Genomic DNA, 17,210 nt, shown 5'->3' with positions numbered 1-17,210 from the left:
TTTGAAGAGCTTCAAACTGAGGTTTATACTGCCTGTGATGCTAGCGCTGCTGCTGTTCTAAAATACCTATTGTGGGATCCTTCATTTTTTCAACCAGGCTCTTTCTCGAGAATAGCTGTTCTTATTCTGGGGCTGAGCCCTTGCTATATACACCTTTGGAAATGCTGCAGGAGCGTACATCCATCTGTTTATCTATTAATCACTCCTTATTGAGTGGCTCATTCTTCATTCAGGGGTCTTTGGAGTGTATCTCAGTCACAGCCAGCATGCTAGTTTTATGAGTACAGTTTTTGGTATTTGTTTTACAATGAAATTCTCAGGTAAGAAATTATTTTCTTGTCCAAGGTTAATAAAAAGGCTTATGATAGAGTTGGTATTTCAGCTTATATCCGATAGTACAGTATGGGCTTCCTTATCACCTGGCTGGAAGTTCTTTTTCCTCACATGTTGGCTTGATACTAATTTTAAACACCACTTTTCTTTTCAAAGTATTTTAAAATGTGAAATTAATGCATGCTGACTGTAGTAAAACAATGAAAAAATTACTAAAGAAAAGCCAACAATTTCCTTCCACCTCCCTGAGGAGAGCAATGCCAACAACTTAATGTGCATTCTTTGACCTCTCTCCAAGGTTATAGAAACACACATAGTTTAGTGTTGTTTTTACATATGGCACCACACACATCAACCTGCCCTTTGTTTTTCCTTATTTAACAATATACCATGGACAACCTTCCAGGTCAACAGATATATTTTTCATTTTTAAAATAGCTCCTGCTTTAACCTGGGTTTCCCCAAAAATCCAGAGACAAGGGCTTGCCTGCAGACAGTGTATTCTGGAAAGCTATCCTGAGGACCAGTAATGGAGGATTAGAAAGAATAAACAGAGTAAAAGGGAAAGTTATCCAGTGGTTCACTACCAAGCTGGTCAGAACTGTGGAAACTAGGACTTCCGTGGGGCAGTGTAGCGTGCACACAGAATTGTCTGCTCAAGGGACAGATGAGAACCCATTTATATACTAGTTCCCACTCTCTGGTAGTCAGGATATGCCCTATGTTCTCCTCAATTGCAGGTTTGCACCTGTGTTGAAGTGGCTGTGATTCTGTAAATGTTCCAAGTGTTGATGACCGAGACTCTGGGCACAAATCAAGAAATAAGTGATGCAGCTGAAGGAGGGTGCTGTCAATTATATATCTATAAGCAGCTGGTTGCTACAGCAACAGCTGGAGTAAAATGTGGACTGAGAGGATGTGAGATGATACCCGACAGATGTCTAAAACAACTGCATAATGTTCTGTAATGTGTATGTACCACATTTCTTTAACTATACACAGTTGGATAGATATTTGTGTTGTTTCCACTTTTATTTTTTGCCACCACAATGTTGCACTGAACATCCTTACACATATATTCTTATTGGCTGGTGCCTTTAGAGCTATTTAACGTAGTCCCCAAAGCAGAATTTCTGGTTTGAAACACTTTTCATCTGTTAACTCACTCAGTCCTCCCCCACAGCAGGCTTATTATTATTGTCCTCATTTTTCACATGAGAAATCAGGGGCACACAGGAATCTAGGAAATGGAAGCAGTTAGAATTTTTTAATGGATAGTGAAAGATTAGATTCCAAAAATTTCAGGGACTTTAAAAAAGAAAAGATTTTAGTATTATATCAACATGTTTTTATTTCTGCAACCTGCAAATCATATTCCCTTGCAGCCATTAGAGAATTGCGTCTCCAAGGAAGGGTACAGGGGGATGCCACTGGCAGAAAGAAGAGGTTCTGATTTAGCAGAATTTTTTCCACACTGGCCACGTTAACCTGGAAGGTCATTCCTGCGGTGGGATAGGGAGAATAACCCTTAGCTGAAGACTGTAAAGTAGATTGCTTGAGTTGTAACTTTTTGCAGGAGAGAATCCCTGGGCCCTGACCAAGATAAGAGAGACCATGTTCAAGAACCCAGCTTATAAATTAGAAGACAGCAGGGGAACTATCTAGCAGGCAGACACAGAAATGGGCAGGTTATAGGGCATGTAATTAGGGCTAGATTACAGAAATCTTTGATAACAAAAGACCTCAATTTGCTGGAGTAACCCTCACTTAAAATGTCTGGATTCTTAAAGGAAACTCAGTATCATTTTGTGACTCTGGTACTAAGGAGATGCTCTTCTAAGCACACAGGAAGAAATGCTTATGTTCAGATGAAACTAAGAACAGGAGCACCTGGGTGGCTCTGTCGGTTGACCATCTGACTTCTGCTCAGGTCATGATCTCACAGTTGGTGAGTTTAAACTCCACATCGAGCCCCACGTTGAGCATGTTGGACACGTCAGTCTGCACTGACAGCATGAAGCCTGCTTCAGATTCTCTGCATCCCTCTTTTTCTGCCCTCACCCCCCCAAAATAAATAAGTATTAATTTTTTTAAAAAAAGGAAGAAACTAAGAACATACAAGTCAGAATATGAAGGTTCGTTATGAGACAAATTTGAGGGACCTAAAGATCTTCCAGTAAATCCAGTTGAATCTTGATTGCACGTGTTCTCTGGTTTAGTCATAATCCTAAGACAAAAGCCTCACAGATGAATAACAGGTGGTTCCTAAATTCAATGAACTAAACTTCTAATGAGTATAATCAGTGTGTAAACACAACTAACTTGAACATGATCTGGCATGTTGCATTAGTTTTCTATTGTCATAACAAACTACCACGAGTTAGATGGTGACACAATTTGTTTTCTCACAATTTCTGCAGGTCAGAGTCCATGTGAGCTCAGCTGGGTTCTTTGCTGAGGGCTTCAGAAGGCGAGAATCAAGGTTTCACCTGGGGCTGCATTCCTTACTAGAAGCTCTGGGGAAGAATTTGCTTCCAAGCTCATTCAAGTTGTTGGATGAATCCACTTCACTGCGGTTGTAGGACTGAGGTCTGTTTCTTTGCTGGCCCTCATCCAAAGGCCAGTTTTTGCTTCCTTTAGCTGCCTGCATTCTTTTTCATGCTTTCCATACAATTCCCTCCAGCAATATGGGGTAAGTCCCTCTCAAGCTTTCAATCTCTGACTTCTTTTTTTTTTCTCTCATATCTTTTTCACTCTAGCCAGAAAAAGTTATCTGCTTTTAAGGTCTGTGTGCTTAGATTGGGCCTCCCTGCATAACCCAGGATACCCTCTTTTTTTTTTTTAATTTTTTTTTTCAACGTTTATTTATTTTGGGGACAGAGAGAGACAGAGCATGAACGGGGGAGGGGCAGAGAGAGAGGGAGACACAGAATCGGAAACAGGCTCCAGGCTCTGAGCCATCAGCCCAGAGCCTGACGCGGGGCTCGAACTCCCGGACCGCGAGATCGTGACCTGGCTGAAGTCGGATCGTGACCTGGCTGAAGTCGGACGCTTAACCGACTGTGCCACCCAGGCGCCCCCAGGATACCCTCTTAAAGTCTATAATTCCATGGGCAAAGTCCCCTTTTGTCATGCAGTGTAACATATTCAGAAGTTCCAGAGATGAGGGCGTGGACATCTTTTGGGGGTTCATTCTGCCTATTCTATACATTGTTATTATAATGACAATATGAACAAAGTGTTAAGAGGAACACAGAACAAAGAGATGGTAATTCTGATGGAAAAGGCAGTGCAGAGAAAGACTTCCTCAATGAGGTTTGAATTGTGTTTCTAAGGATGAATGTGATTTTACAAGATGGAGTGGGTATATAGAGGTTATTTCAGGCAAGCACAAAATCAGGAAAGCATGAAAACACTTGGCTATGTTTGAGATTGGCAAACAGCCTAGTATAGATAAAATACGCCTGAGTTTAAATGCTAGCTGTGTACCCATATAATCTTAGACAAATCCTTCTAAGCCTGAGTTTCTTTTTCTGTGAAATGGGGCTGATGATTGTACCTATTTCACAGAATGTGAGGATTAAATGAACTAAAATACCAAAGGACATCATGTTGTGTCTTTCACTTTGCAAATGCAAATCATTTAACATCTCTGTTATTATTGCTAGAGCTAGAGAGGATTGGAAAAGTGGAGAAGTGTCAGGAGTGAGGCTGAAAATGTAGGCTGGGGTCAGAGGAGCAGTATTAATCACTACTCTTTTTGAATCATTTTGCTCATTTGACTCCTGTGACATCACACTTCTCTTGATTTTATCTTACTTTTGAAGATCTCATCTTAATTTTCTTCAGTAGGTTATATTCTGTGTCCTCTACATATCTTCTGACACTGGGTCCTCTCCCTATAAGAGTTAGCCTATTTTCATGTTTTTAATGACATCTTTTTCTCTGGTCCCCAACTCCCCTGAACTGATATATGAACTTGGATATTTCAACTTAAATATCACCTTCCTCACCTGTTGTTCTTGTGCTTTGACCATTCCCTGCTCACCTACCTCACCCCTACTACCACCCCCAACACCGTACCCAAGAACGATTCATATTCTAGTGTTTCCAGTCTCAGTTCTTGATATCAACATTCCTAGCAATAAAAATCATTGCAATAAGTAGGTCCCAGTGTGCTTTCTTATTCTTATGCACTTTGCATGTGCCATTCCCTTTACTTGACATACCTTTCCCAAACTCAGACATCTCTCCATTCTGAAGCCCCTAGTATAAGTTGTCACTCCCTATTCTATGCTGCCCTGTGCCTTGTGCACACCCTTGTGGTTGCGCGTATTGCATTGTATTTTAAATAGGTCTTAATACATCTGATTCTACTAGAAGTACACTATGGGCTCCTTAAGAGTCCCTGCCTTTTTATGTTCATATTCATCATACTTAGTAGGCTGTGTATGGCTTGCAGTAATAGATGCTAAAAAAATAAAATAAAATAAAATAAATTATTGTTTTAATGACTTTGAGTTTATCTTACAGGCAACAGGGGTCACCAAAGTCAGTTTTAAGCCAATGAATGACATTATCAGATAAGTGTTTCAGTAAAATCATTCTGGCAGCTGTGCTAGAAGGTTGGAGGGAAATGAGAGACAGGTGGCAGAGAATCTATTTAGGAGGTTTCTTTATAATCAAAATGAGAGATGATAAAGGTCTAGCAGTGGCTGTGGCAATGTGAAAGAATGAATAGATTTGAGATAATGATAGGCAGGATTTCTATGACTTATTGCATGATTAGACAATGGAAATCAGGGAGAGAGGAGCACAGGACAATGCTTTGGTTTGGGGCTTGGCTGACCAGATGAAATAAATGTTGAGTTAGGGAACTTGGAAGACTTTATTCATGGGGGGAAAAAATACTTGGTTTGGTTTTGAATGTGTTGAGATAGAGGTGCTCAGGGACATACCAGTAGAAATGTCTAATAGACAGTTGTATATAGAGGTCATATATATATTTTGTATGTTTTAAAACATTCTTCCAAATATATATGCTGATTTTTAAAAAGTTTAAACAAATTTATAGAACATTTCTTATCTTTTATTTTCTAAATTGAAGGTTTTATCTCATTCTATACTATCTAGGCATCTATCGTTGTACTGTATGCTGAGAATCATGAATAGAAGAATTAAGTTGACTAAGTGTTGGCTCGCCTCACCTCTCCTTCATTCTGACCTTTGCAGTGAGGAGAAACACACACACCATGTATCACCATGGAAGCAGTGGATAGAGGATACACAGGGGTCACAAATGGAACCTGCTCAAGGTCCTATGGGAAGTAAGAGTGGAACTTAACTACAGTTCCTGACTCCTTAAATGTAAATGTTTATCTCAAGAGAGCATTAGACAGATACTGTTTGACTTTCTCAAAAGATGTTGAAGAATCTCTCTTCTCTCCCACCCAAGATCGAACAATAATGGATCCTTGAAGAGCTGTATTTTTTTTTAGATTCAAAATATTTAATAAAATATTTTTAAAATCCCAGCTGTAAACCAACTCTGCAGAGAAAGGGTTATCACAATATGGAAAAAGAAACTGATAAAGAAACCAAGCTATAGACAAGACCAAGGCCATTTTAGAGAATGGCATAGGATTATAAAGAAAGATTGAGTTCTATTTTTATTTTTCTTCTGTTTTTCCTTGCTCATTATCCAAATCCATTAGGCAAAAGTAGTGCAGCAACTGAATGTATTTTGTTGAAGCTACAACATACACACAATAATGCAAAACATCGAAACCACATTAATGAAACATAATTTTGGGAAATAGGGAAATTTTGACTCCAAATATTGTGAGCTGTAGCTCCAAGAAACGTTCTGATGGATGTTCTCCCCATCATACTTTAGGATATGAAAGACCTTCTATTAAAATCCCCAAGGAAAAGTTTCCATTATTTCCTGAAGGGCTGTCATAATTCTATTGTTTCCAGAGAGCATTAGGCTCTTGAAAACCTACAACATTAGTCTTTTAGTTTATCTGGGTTCTTGTGATTCTAGAAAAGACATTTAAGGCCACCTGTCCTCTGTGACCTCTAATGCCATGGAAGAGGCTAAGTGGTACATGTGTCCCTGAACAGGAAGGGAAAGAGAATCCATGAGGGAGATAGCATGAAGCAATCCTTTCCCTGAGGAGTGTGATTGCATCGTGCAGGTTTTGTGCCTGGTTAGTGTCTCTAAATATGGATTTAATGGTACTGTGATAGCATGTTCATACTCACCAAGGATAGAAGAACAAGTAACAGCTTTCTCACCAGTAAGGCATCTTATTTACCTAGTGCTTGCTGGCTGCATAGAAACCACAGACAATAAATCTCTCTTGAACATTTATGAGATTTCTTCTTAAAATGCAGGAAATGTAGCCCTCCTACAGACTGCAAGCAATTCTAAACTCCTTCCTAGGAGATTTCTCTTTAAACTCTTTGTGCCAAAATGCAATTTATTTGGAGTACTCTTGAGTTTCTTAGGACTTTAATGAGTTTAATGATTGTTTGGCTGTCATTTTTACATCAGTGCTGTCAATTATGGATAGCCACGAGCTTTACAGGCTCGTTGTCTGTTATGGTCTACCAGACCAGCTCCCTTCCTGGCTGGCAGGTGGACATTAGGCATTTTTAAATTATTTGATTCTGAATGTCAGATGGTGCAACAGTAAAACATACTTAATTTACTATGCTGTATGGTAGATATCCAGAAATAGAAATAAGTTCATCAAAGTATTAGCACCTGCTTGTCCTCCCTCATTCTGATCTCATCAGTAAGGAGGAGCACAAATGCCTATCAAGGACCATTGTGGACAAGATAGACAAAGAAGAACCAAAGACAGTTATATATACATTCAGCAGGTGGGTGGGGTGCACTATAAAGATGTTGTGTCACTCACAACTCTGGGAGTTGCAGACTAAAGCCTACATGGAGGAGTGAAGGGATTATAAATGTAGGAGCCCTGGAGGCTTTCTCCATTTTCCATACTACTGGTGGGGATTGAGTGTACTCCCCCCCCCCCACCCCAGCTCTCTTGAGGTATAATTAACAAACAAAAATTGTGTATATTTAAGGCACAGAAGGTGATGTTTTGATTTATGTATACATTGTGAAATGATTGCCATCATCAAATTAATTAACAAATTATCACCTCACATAGTTGTCATTTTTTTGTGCTGAAAACATTTAAGATATATTGTCCTCGCAAATTTTAAGTATACAATATTGCTAATTATTGTCACTATGCTGTACTTCAAATTTCCAGAACATGTTTATCCTGCATAACTAAAACTTTGTATTCTTTGACCAACATTTCCCCATTTCTCCTACTGCTCAGCTCCTGGCAATCACCATTCTATTTTCTACTTCTATGAATTTTACTCTTTTGGATTTCTCACATAAGTGAGATCATGAAGTATTTGTATTTCTGTGCTTGGCTTATTTCGTTTAGCATAATGCCCTCAAATATCATCCCTTCATCCATGTTGTTGCAAATGACAAAATTTCCTTCTCTTTTAAGACTTAATTATATTCTATTACATATATATTTATATAGATATATAGATATATTCTATTTTCTGTATCCATTTATTGATTCATGGAGACTCAGGTTGATTCTCTATATGGGCTAATGTGAATAGTGCTACAATGAACATGAGAGTGCAAATATCTCTTCAAGATCCTGATTTTATTTCCTTTGGCTATATTCCCAGAAGTGAGATTGCTAGATCATATGGCAGTTCTATTTTTAATTTTTTGAGGAACCTCCATACTGTTTTCATAATGGCTATACCAATTTACATTCCCACCAACAAGGTACAAGAGTTCCTGAGCTGGATGTATTTTATGCAAGTAGGAAATCTTGGTTTTGTGAGAGGAATGCCAGGGTGAGCCATCTGGGAAGAGAGGCAGGATAGACTTCCAGGTTTAGTTTGGCTCCAAGCTTGAAGGAAGTGTGTGACAAGAGAGAGGCCAGGTGGCTCCAGAAATGTCTGACTTAGTTTCCTAAGTAGGAGAGAAGATACATATTTGAGGCAAAAGCCCTTGCTATGAGTGAGGAATGGACACTGGTCTGAATCATTTCTGAAATCCAAGGATGGTATTCATTCAGTTTTTTTGAGGAAGGAGATGCCCTAGCATTTGATAGAATAACCTCATGAAACAGCAATATCCATAAGATTCTCAGCACAAACTACAAACTGCAAAATGGAAAAACAGAGTTGGTTCCAGAAAAAGATAATTATGTACCAGGTCATAGCATCCCGATTTAGATATTCTTGTTAGCAAAAATAAAAAGGAAATTATGAAGTTTGTCATGTGGTCCTGGAGAAAATCTCCCTATTCAGCTCTAGGATTCTTCAAGACAATTTGGTTTCCACCTGGCTGCCCAAAGAGAATTGCTCGGCTGCTATAGCAACTGTAGTCCCTGAATATATGGCAGTTGACAAAAAAACACTCTTTGTATGCTGATTTTTATGCTTAGAAATGTAGGCTGGGCTGGTGGGATGGATAAAATAACAAGCTGGCTGGTAACATTGCTGTAAGACAATGCTGTAACACTCCTTTATCTCATACTTCGCCTCCCAGTCGTCACCAAATCCTGTCAGCTCCACCACGCCCACCCTGATGTAGCCACTGCCATCCCTCACTGCAATTCTTGCAGTGGCCTCTCAATTACTCTGTTTCCTCTCGGTACATTTCCTCCTTCTACTCTCTAAACAGCTGTCAGAGCTGTCTTTTTAAAATATGTCAAATTACTGTCTTCCTTTGATCTAAACCCTCCAAGGGTGTATTAGTCAGCTCTTGCTTCAATAGGGCTGCTAAACAAGCCACTCTCTCAGTAGTTTCCAACATTAAGCACTCATTTTTCTTGCCCACAGGTCAGCTGGGGTGACTCTGCTGCGAGCTTCAGGATGGATTCTGCTGTGCTCCATGAATCTTATTCTGGGGCCAAGGCTTGAATAGGCAGTGACTACCTAGAACCTACTCTTCAAATGGTAATCAAGGGAGCTCCAGAAAACAACCCATGAGAGCCCATGTAAGGCCTCCGTTTATGTCACATTAGCTAATATTCCATTGACCAAAGCAAGTCATCTGTGTGACCAGATATACTCCACACACATGGGAGGGTACTGCAAAGGACTATGGCCAAGGGTGTATGTGTAAGTGTATAATCCTATTACAAGTGAGTGAAAAAACTGGGACCAATAATCGAGGCTCCCCAAAATGGCTTCTGAGGGAACTTGGGGGGAAGAAAACAGTACTATAGACCTTACCACAGTTCACAAGGGCCCATGCAATCTGGCCTCTGACTGCCTTTCAGAAGTAATTTTCTACCACTTTTTTCCTTTCTCTCTGTTGCAGATACTTTGGTCCTTTTTCTGTTCATTGAACCCTCCAAGCATGTTCTTGTCTGTGGACTTTTCGATTCATTATTCTTACTGCCTGAAATTCCCCCCACACTTCTGCACTGCTTAACTCTTCTTCATCTCATTCTGGACTCTGTTGAGATGTCACTTCCTAAGAAGAGGCTTCCCAGGCCACGTGTTTAACCCAGCAGCACGTGTCACATTCCTTCTTTTTAACTTGCTTGCTTGCTTTATCTATTTATTTAATTTAATTTTATTTTTTTAGATATATAGAGAGAGACAGCAAGCAAGAGAGAGGGGCAGAGGGAGAGAGAGAGAATCTTACTTAAGCAGGCTCCATGCTCAGCATGGAGCCCAATGTGGAACTCAATCCCACGACCCTGGGATCATGACCTGAGACAAAATGGAGCAAAATCGAGAGCCAGATGCTCAACTGACTGAGCCACCCAGGCACCCTCACTGTTTTTTATTTAGAAAATTTTAGGGGTGCCTAGGTGGCTCAGTCGGTCAAGCATCCGACTCCTGATTTTGGCTCAGGTCATGATCTCACGGTTTATGAGTTTGAGCCCCAGGTAGGGCTCTGTGCTGACACGGAGCCTGCTTAGGACTCTCTCTCTCTCTCTCTCTCTGCCCCTTGCTCTCTCTCTCTCCTTCTCTCATGCACACGCTCTCTCTCAAAATAAAAAAGATGTTTATTTATTTATTTTTGAGAGAGACAGAGACAGACCATGAGTGGGGAAGGGGCAGAGATTGAGGGAGACAGAATCCAAAGCAGGCCTCAGGCTCTAAACTGTCAGCACAGAGCTGGAGGTGGGACTCAAAACACATGAACCTGAGCCAAAGTGGGATGCTTAACTGACTGAGCCACCCAGGCTGCCCGTCATTTTTTTTTTAACAGCACTAGCACTACCTGTCCTGTATTCTAAACTTCTTTATTTATTTGTTTTTTCTCGGTCTCTTCCCTGAGAAAGTAAGCTCTGTGAAGGCAGATTCATTGATGTTCTCAACACAGAGCAGTTCAGAATATAATTGTTGAATGAATGAATAAACTGACTTGCGGTAAGTTCCAGGTCCCATTCATTCCCTATTGCTCCACACAACCTTCCAAGCCCTGGCAATATACTGGCATGTGGCCTTGTAAAGACACAAAACACTCACAGGCCAAGGGCAAAGGGTTTTTTTGTTTGTTTGTTTTTGTTTTTTAACTCTAGAGATTTTTACAGGCTCCTTCCACAGAAGGAAAATATTGAGCTCAGAGTCATTTTTGTCTTGTATTTTCCCTTCTAAGCACTTTGTGTCAGGTTTTTGAACTTGAAGAAGACCCAAGGAGTTTGTTAAGAGCTCCTATCAATCACTGCTTGAGTCAATGCACTTTGGATTGTTTGTGTGTTTGTGTATATCAGGGATGGGCAAACTCTTAATATTGGGTGCCAAGTTTCCAACTTCTGCTTTTTTGTTTTTAATTGTTTTCGAAGTGTGGAAGTTCCCTGTCATGAATATGGCGTGTGTATATTTGAGTGTACAATTGCTCTTATTCTCCAGCTCTAGGGGTTTGACCCAGGTAAATAATCTAGCACTTGAGAGCAGTGTTGAAGAAAGCACTTTTAGAAATAGAATCTCTTTAAAAAGAGGTACATAGGGAGGACTGCAGATGGAGGAAGGCCCAGTTTTATTGGGAAGGTCCGATGACAGCACGCACACCATGGGCAGATAGTCCTTCACGAATGTTTGCCAAACCTGTGGTACCTTGTACCTCCTCTGTGAGCCAGCCTGGCCAAATTTCAGCCATGAGGAGGAGCATATGTGCGGTAGAAGGGTTGGAGTCATTTCTCAAAAAGAGCTCCCTATCAGTGTGTAACTTGAGATGATGTTTGGAAGAATGTGATTTGGAGTATAGGGGAGGAAGCCAAAAGTCTGGAAGTGGGATGGCAGCCAATCAGTGTGTCAGGATGAACACAAGGGAACCAGGAAGCAGGTGAAGGTTCAGCACAGAATACTAAGAGCAAAGTATGAGGGGGCAGTTCTAAAAGTTATTCTGTAAATGCAGTGTATGGGCCATGTATTCCTTTTAGGTATAGCCTGTAATTGAGCTGGACCAGCTATATCACACATGTGTGCTCAGTATTTTTATAGAGATTATGGTTCAATGCATTTTTTTAAGATTTTTATTTTTAAATAATCTGTACACCCAACATGGGGCTTGAACTCGTAACCCCAAGATTAAGGGCAGCATGCTCCATCAACTGAGACACCAAGGCACCCTTCAATTTATTTGTTTTTATGCCATATTGTCTAGGTAAAAAGGCATAATTCAAGTTAGATAAGGGTGTATAGTATTTGAAGGAATCTGAGTTGCAAAAAAAAAAAAAAATCTCTTCTACGTCAAGTCATTTGGTACATGAACATTTAGCCCTAATAAGAAGCAGGAGTGATGCCCCTTACTCCAATTAAATGTGAAAGAGAAAGGGTATGAGAATAGATAATGGGATCTTTTTTTAAGCTCAAATCTCTTCTTTCAGAACTCTAAGAATGTATTTAGACCCTAATCGAGGTGACATTTAATGGAATGTACTGTTATAAATTTTTTAAGTACTGGTACATGGCTTAAGCAAAACATTTTTGTATATCACCAATAAATATTGCAACATCTTTAAATTTTAATTTATCATCACCATTGTTGTATCTTTATTTGTAGCTTTAGCTCAATATGCTGAGATAAAGGACAAACCTTTGAAAAATAATATATGACTATGTTGGCAACATTAAAGATGATGGTAAGCAAACAGGCCTTATTCATGTAATTGTTTTGGGCATCAAGTAGTTTTAAATAAACACTCATTAAAACTGCATTTCATGAATTCAAACTTGTTTACTAACTTTTTTTTTTCCTTTGTGGAAAATCACATAGCCTGGGGGTAAAAATCTATTTGAGAAACTGATGCGACACACTTCCTGGGATTGTCTGGGGTTCATATAATCACTGTTCTCAGGCTCTCTGCCCAAGAGCATTTATTTCCATCAGGTTCTTCTTCTACATTTTCTCTTTCCAAATTGGTTTTAGGCAGTGGATACATGCATATCAATTGTCTTGAATAATGTCTTCTTTGCTTATTCGTGTGAAGTCTTTATCATGGTGTCTGGCACCAAAATAAGTATTCTCTAATATTAGTGTTCATACTATCCAGACTTCCACATTTCCTTGTCATTTTCCATTGTTCCCTCTTTCAACAAATATGTACTGAGTGCCAGTCAGACTCATAGAAAGCTGTGTGATAATGAAATACCCCAGTGGGCTGTATTATTGCAATGTGTAGGGTCAAAGCCAAGACTATGATCAAGTTTTATGGTACATTTGTACCTTTAAGCATTTCTGACAGAATTGCATCTTTTCAGTTTTAGTCTTCTATCATTTTATAAGCAAAAGCTGCTACTAATTTCCTAGATTATCTATGTCAAAATATAAAGTTATTATTTATTTTTATTTATAGTATTTTTTCATTATATAACATTATTAATTTATATATCAGTGTCATTGTATTAGTTATCCACTGCTTTGTAACAAGCTATCCCCAAACACTAACAGCTTAAAACAACAAATATTTATTATCTCAAAAAATTTCTAAAAGTTTGGAGACCAGAAGTGATTTAGCTAGGTCGTTGTGACTCAGGATTTTTTATGAGATTACAGTAAAAATTTTAGCCAGGGCTGGGGGTCATCTGTAGGTTTGATTGGGCCAGAGGATCTTCTTCCAAGATGGCTCAGTCAAATGGCTTTTGGCAAGCGGCCTCAGTTCCTTGCCATGTAGACCCCTACATAGGGTTGCTTACATGGTATCTAACTTCTCCCAGAATTAGCAATCCAAAAAAAAGCAAGAAGAATTTACTTTCTGTCAATATGAAAGCAGTCAATACTTTATCCTCTTAAATAAAAGAAACCATCTAGTACTAATAATTTTTAAAAAGAGAGCAAGGAGCAAGCAGCAATGCCATATTTTATTACTTATTCCTAGTTAATTCCACTGTAGTCTGTTCTTAGTGGATCATAAAGACCAGTCCACAGTCAAATGGAGGAGAATTAGGCTCTATTCTTTGAACCTGTGGACATATTTTAAAACTCCTAAAATCATAGTTTTATCAAAGCTTTCTGAGCCATTTTCTTACTTTCATAAATGAGGATACTGAGTCCCAAAGATGTGATGACATATTCCAGCTCTTACTAACCTCACACTTCTACCCTATCTGGAGTTGAATCCTTTTCTTTTTTACCCTAGATCTTTGAGTTTTCTGGCTTCTGGGTTTTATTGATGTTCATTCTGTCCTGTTCACTCCTTTCCATCTTATATGTATAGTTAACTAAATAATAATACACATTTATCTATTAAGTTCTTCATAAACACAAAACATTTATTACTCCTATTTTTACCCCAAATGCCTGGCACAGAGCCTGACACATAGTAAGAACTCAAATATGTATTGATTTGAGCTAATCTGGTTAATATTTGCTCATCTCTCCAGGCATATTGGTGTGCTATTGTTTAAAGTCTCAGATAAAAAATGGCCACAGGATATCTCTTAATTCTATTTTACAGCTCTTAAGTAGAGGATTTGTAAATTTGATCATGAAGATATTGAAGCAAATAGCAATAGTAGAAAAAAATGTTCTTTTTCCTGCTATTATTGTGTTAAAGTAATCATGCAGTAGGAGGTAAAAAGGCAGATTTATGAAAGGAAATGAAAATATTTAATATGTTCATTAATGTCTATAGAATTTAAATTGTTAACATTAAATGGGATCTGATTGTGTAAAAAAGTGGAATCAGCTACTTCTTAGATGTCAAGGTTTACTAACAGCTGGTGTAGGTACCAGTACAAATTTTATTCAATAGATGAATGTGAATGCATGAATGTGAAGGGAAGGTATTGCATTTTGTTCTCTATTCCATCTACCCGAGTGAAACAAGTTCCCAGAAACAGAATACTGGTGTTGAAATTAAGTCTACATGCAAGAGCTAAGTCTCCTTGTGAGCTGCTAGCTGGTTCTATCCATCCTGAGCCTATTTCCAAACCAGGCCTCTATGTCTCCTGGGGAACAGTCTCCAGAGCAGGCCCCGGGATTAGCAGCATTATGGAGACTAGACTCCCACTGTAGCTCTACCTCACACTGTTCTCTCTAGTGAGGTAGTTTTTAACTGCTATGAGCTATTCACTAATGTATTCATTTATCTACTATTTGTCAAGCACTGTATAGTATGATTGACATTATGCTATGGACCTTAACAAATTCAAAACAATATATAAGGCATTTTCTATGGTACTAGAGATATGATAATAAATTTACTTGCTTAGTGTTTTCCAATGGACAAGATAATGTATGCATCTAACTTTCATTAGCCAACATTGCCAGGGTAGAGGTGGCATTTTACAGATGAGGAAAGTAAGACTTAGACCATTTAAAGGATGTGTCCTAGGGGTGCCTATGTGGCTCAGTCGGTTGAATGTCGTACTTGATTTCGGATTAGGTCTTGATCTCACAGTTCGTAGATTGAGCCCTGAATGAAGCTCTGCGCTGACAGCACGGAGCCTGCTTGGGATTCCCTCTCTCTCTGTCTCTCTCTGCCCCTCTCCTGCTTGTTCTCTCTCTCTCTCAAAATAAATAAATAAACTTAAAAAAATTTAAAAAATAAAGGATGTATGCTAGGTAGCAGGCCAGCTGGTGCCAAATCTGCGTTCAACTTCAGGTAGTCTAACTGTATTTAGAGCATGTTTTCTGTACACAAGGCACAGAACCTAGCAATAGCTGGTGCTCAATAATATCCATTGATTTGAAAACAAGAACACAATTACTAAAATTTGAGGATGTTTATAACACTGAGTGAATGTTACAAAATAAATGTGTCTCTGGATCCCAGCTATGGAACTTGAAATCTGTAACATGGCAAGATAGTCTATCAGGCCTCAGAAAAGGAATATGGGGAAAGTGTCTGTGGGCCAACAGTGTCCTTACAAGTCTTTGCTTTGTTCTAACACTTAAAAAAAAAAATGCAGTTAGTTGAGTTAAAAATGTAGTTAGTCCCCTTATCACTTATCTTTTGTTGCTACTTTTTCTTCCTTTTGTTCACATGTTATTTTGCCTACTTTCCTTGATAATTTTTGGTCTTAGTTCCAAAAGGAAAGAGAATTAACATTTAAAAAAAAATAAGAAGATGCAAGATGTAAAATTTCTTCAGATGCTTCTTACCTCAGTGGCTATCCATGTCTTGTGTGAAGAAATCAGGTCTGTGGGAGGCCATGTTCTTAAGTATTTCTGATTGGATGAGCTATTCACAATACAGACATTTAAGAAAGTAATAGTGTTAAATGCAACACATATATTTGCATTACACAAAGTTTAAAATTAAAATTTCTCTAGTTTAGTTTTAGTCTTAGGTTTTGAAATGTCATTTTCCCTGGAGAGGTAGAAATGGCATCTTGAAGGGAAATTACTTCACAGAAGCTATGTAACTTAATTGGATTTAGTCCTAATAATGTGTGACATGAAAAGGTTAATTTGAAATGTTGAGAAGCAGTGAATTCCTTGGATGATTCACCAAATATTAGCTTTACTTTACAAATTATTGTGCCATACTGTCTTTCTTGCCCAAGGGTCATCTGGTACTGGAGCTCAGGCTGTCAGGGATAAAATAATGAAACGAAACAATTTCACATAAAAAGGAACAAAATTCCACATTCAAATGCCTGTTAAACATAAATTAAACTGCTATTTTGCATATTTTTTCATTACTTTCTGGTTTTAGTATATACCCTCTGTTTCAGAGCATTTTCAAAATTCAATGCCCTGAACCTTACATACTTTAGTTAGTAATCCGATAAAAATCAGAATAATTAGATTTAACATGCTAAGAACACTTTTAACTTGCTTTTTTCATTGTAGTGAATTCTTTTTTGATGTAGCTTTTTGGATTATTCCTACATGTGGTTTTGAAATACTTCCTTTAGTACATTTAGCCATATATTCTGGAGCCAATAAAATAAACTGAGAAATGTTGAATACTCCTGGTCAGAATTTAGATATGTTTTAGTGGTATTAAAATAAAATAAAATAAAATAAAATAAAATAAAATAAAATAACTACCTTTGATGTTAGACTTATTAGAATTGTTACACAATTCATCAGTTATCTTCCCAGTAGTAAGTCATCTCAAAATTAAAATAGTTTCAAGGCCAAAACTTCAATATCATTATATTAATTAATTCACCTGTCAAATACTGATTAAATAAATCTTAGGTAGTCACAAAAGCACACAGTTTTATACTGATTATAAGCATAAAACTCTACTAATAGCTACAGTGAATATTAGCAGTATCAGATAGGAGACTGTAGATACATATGTACATAATATTATATACGTAGATTTAGCAGTATCAGATGGGTTAGTGCTTTCTGTATTGCAAGAATTTTCTTCAGAATATTCACAAAT

Source organism: Felis catus, chromosome B1 (genome assembly GCF_018350175.1).
Source record: "Felis catus isolate Fca126 chromosome B1, F.catus_Fca126_mat1.0, whole genome shotgun sequence".
Classification (NCBI taxonomy): domain Eukaryota; kingdom Metazoa; phylum Chordata; class Mammalia; order Carnivora; family Felidae; genus Felis; species Felis catus.
This window is presented reverse-complemented; position numbering follows the sequence as displayed.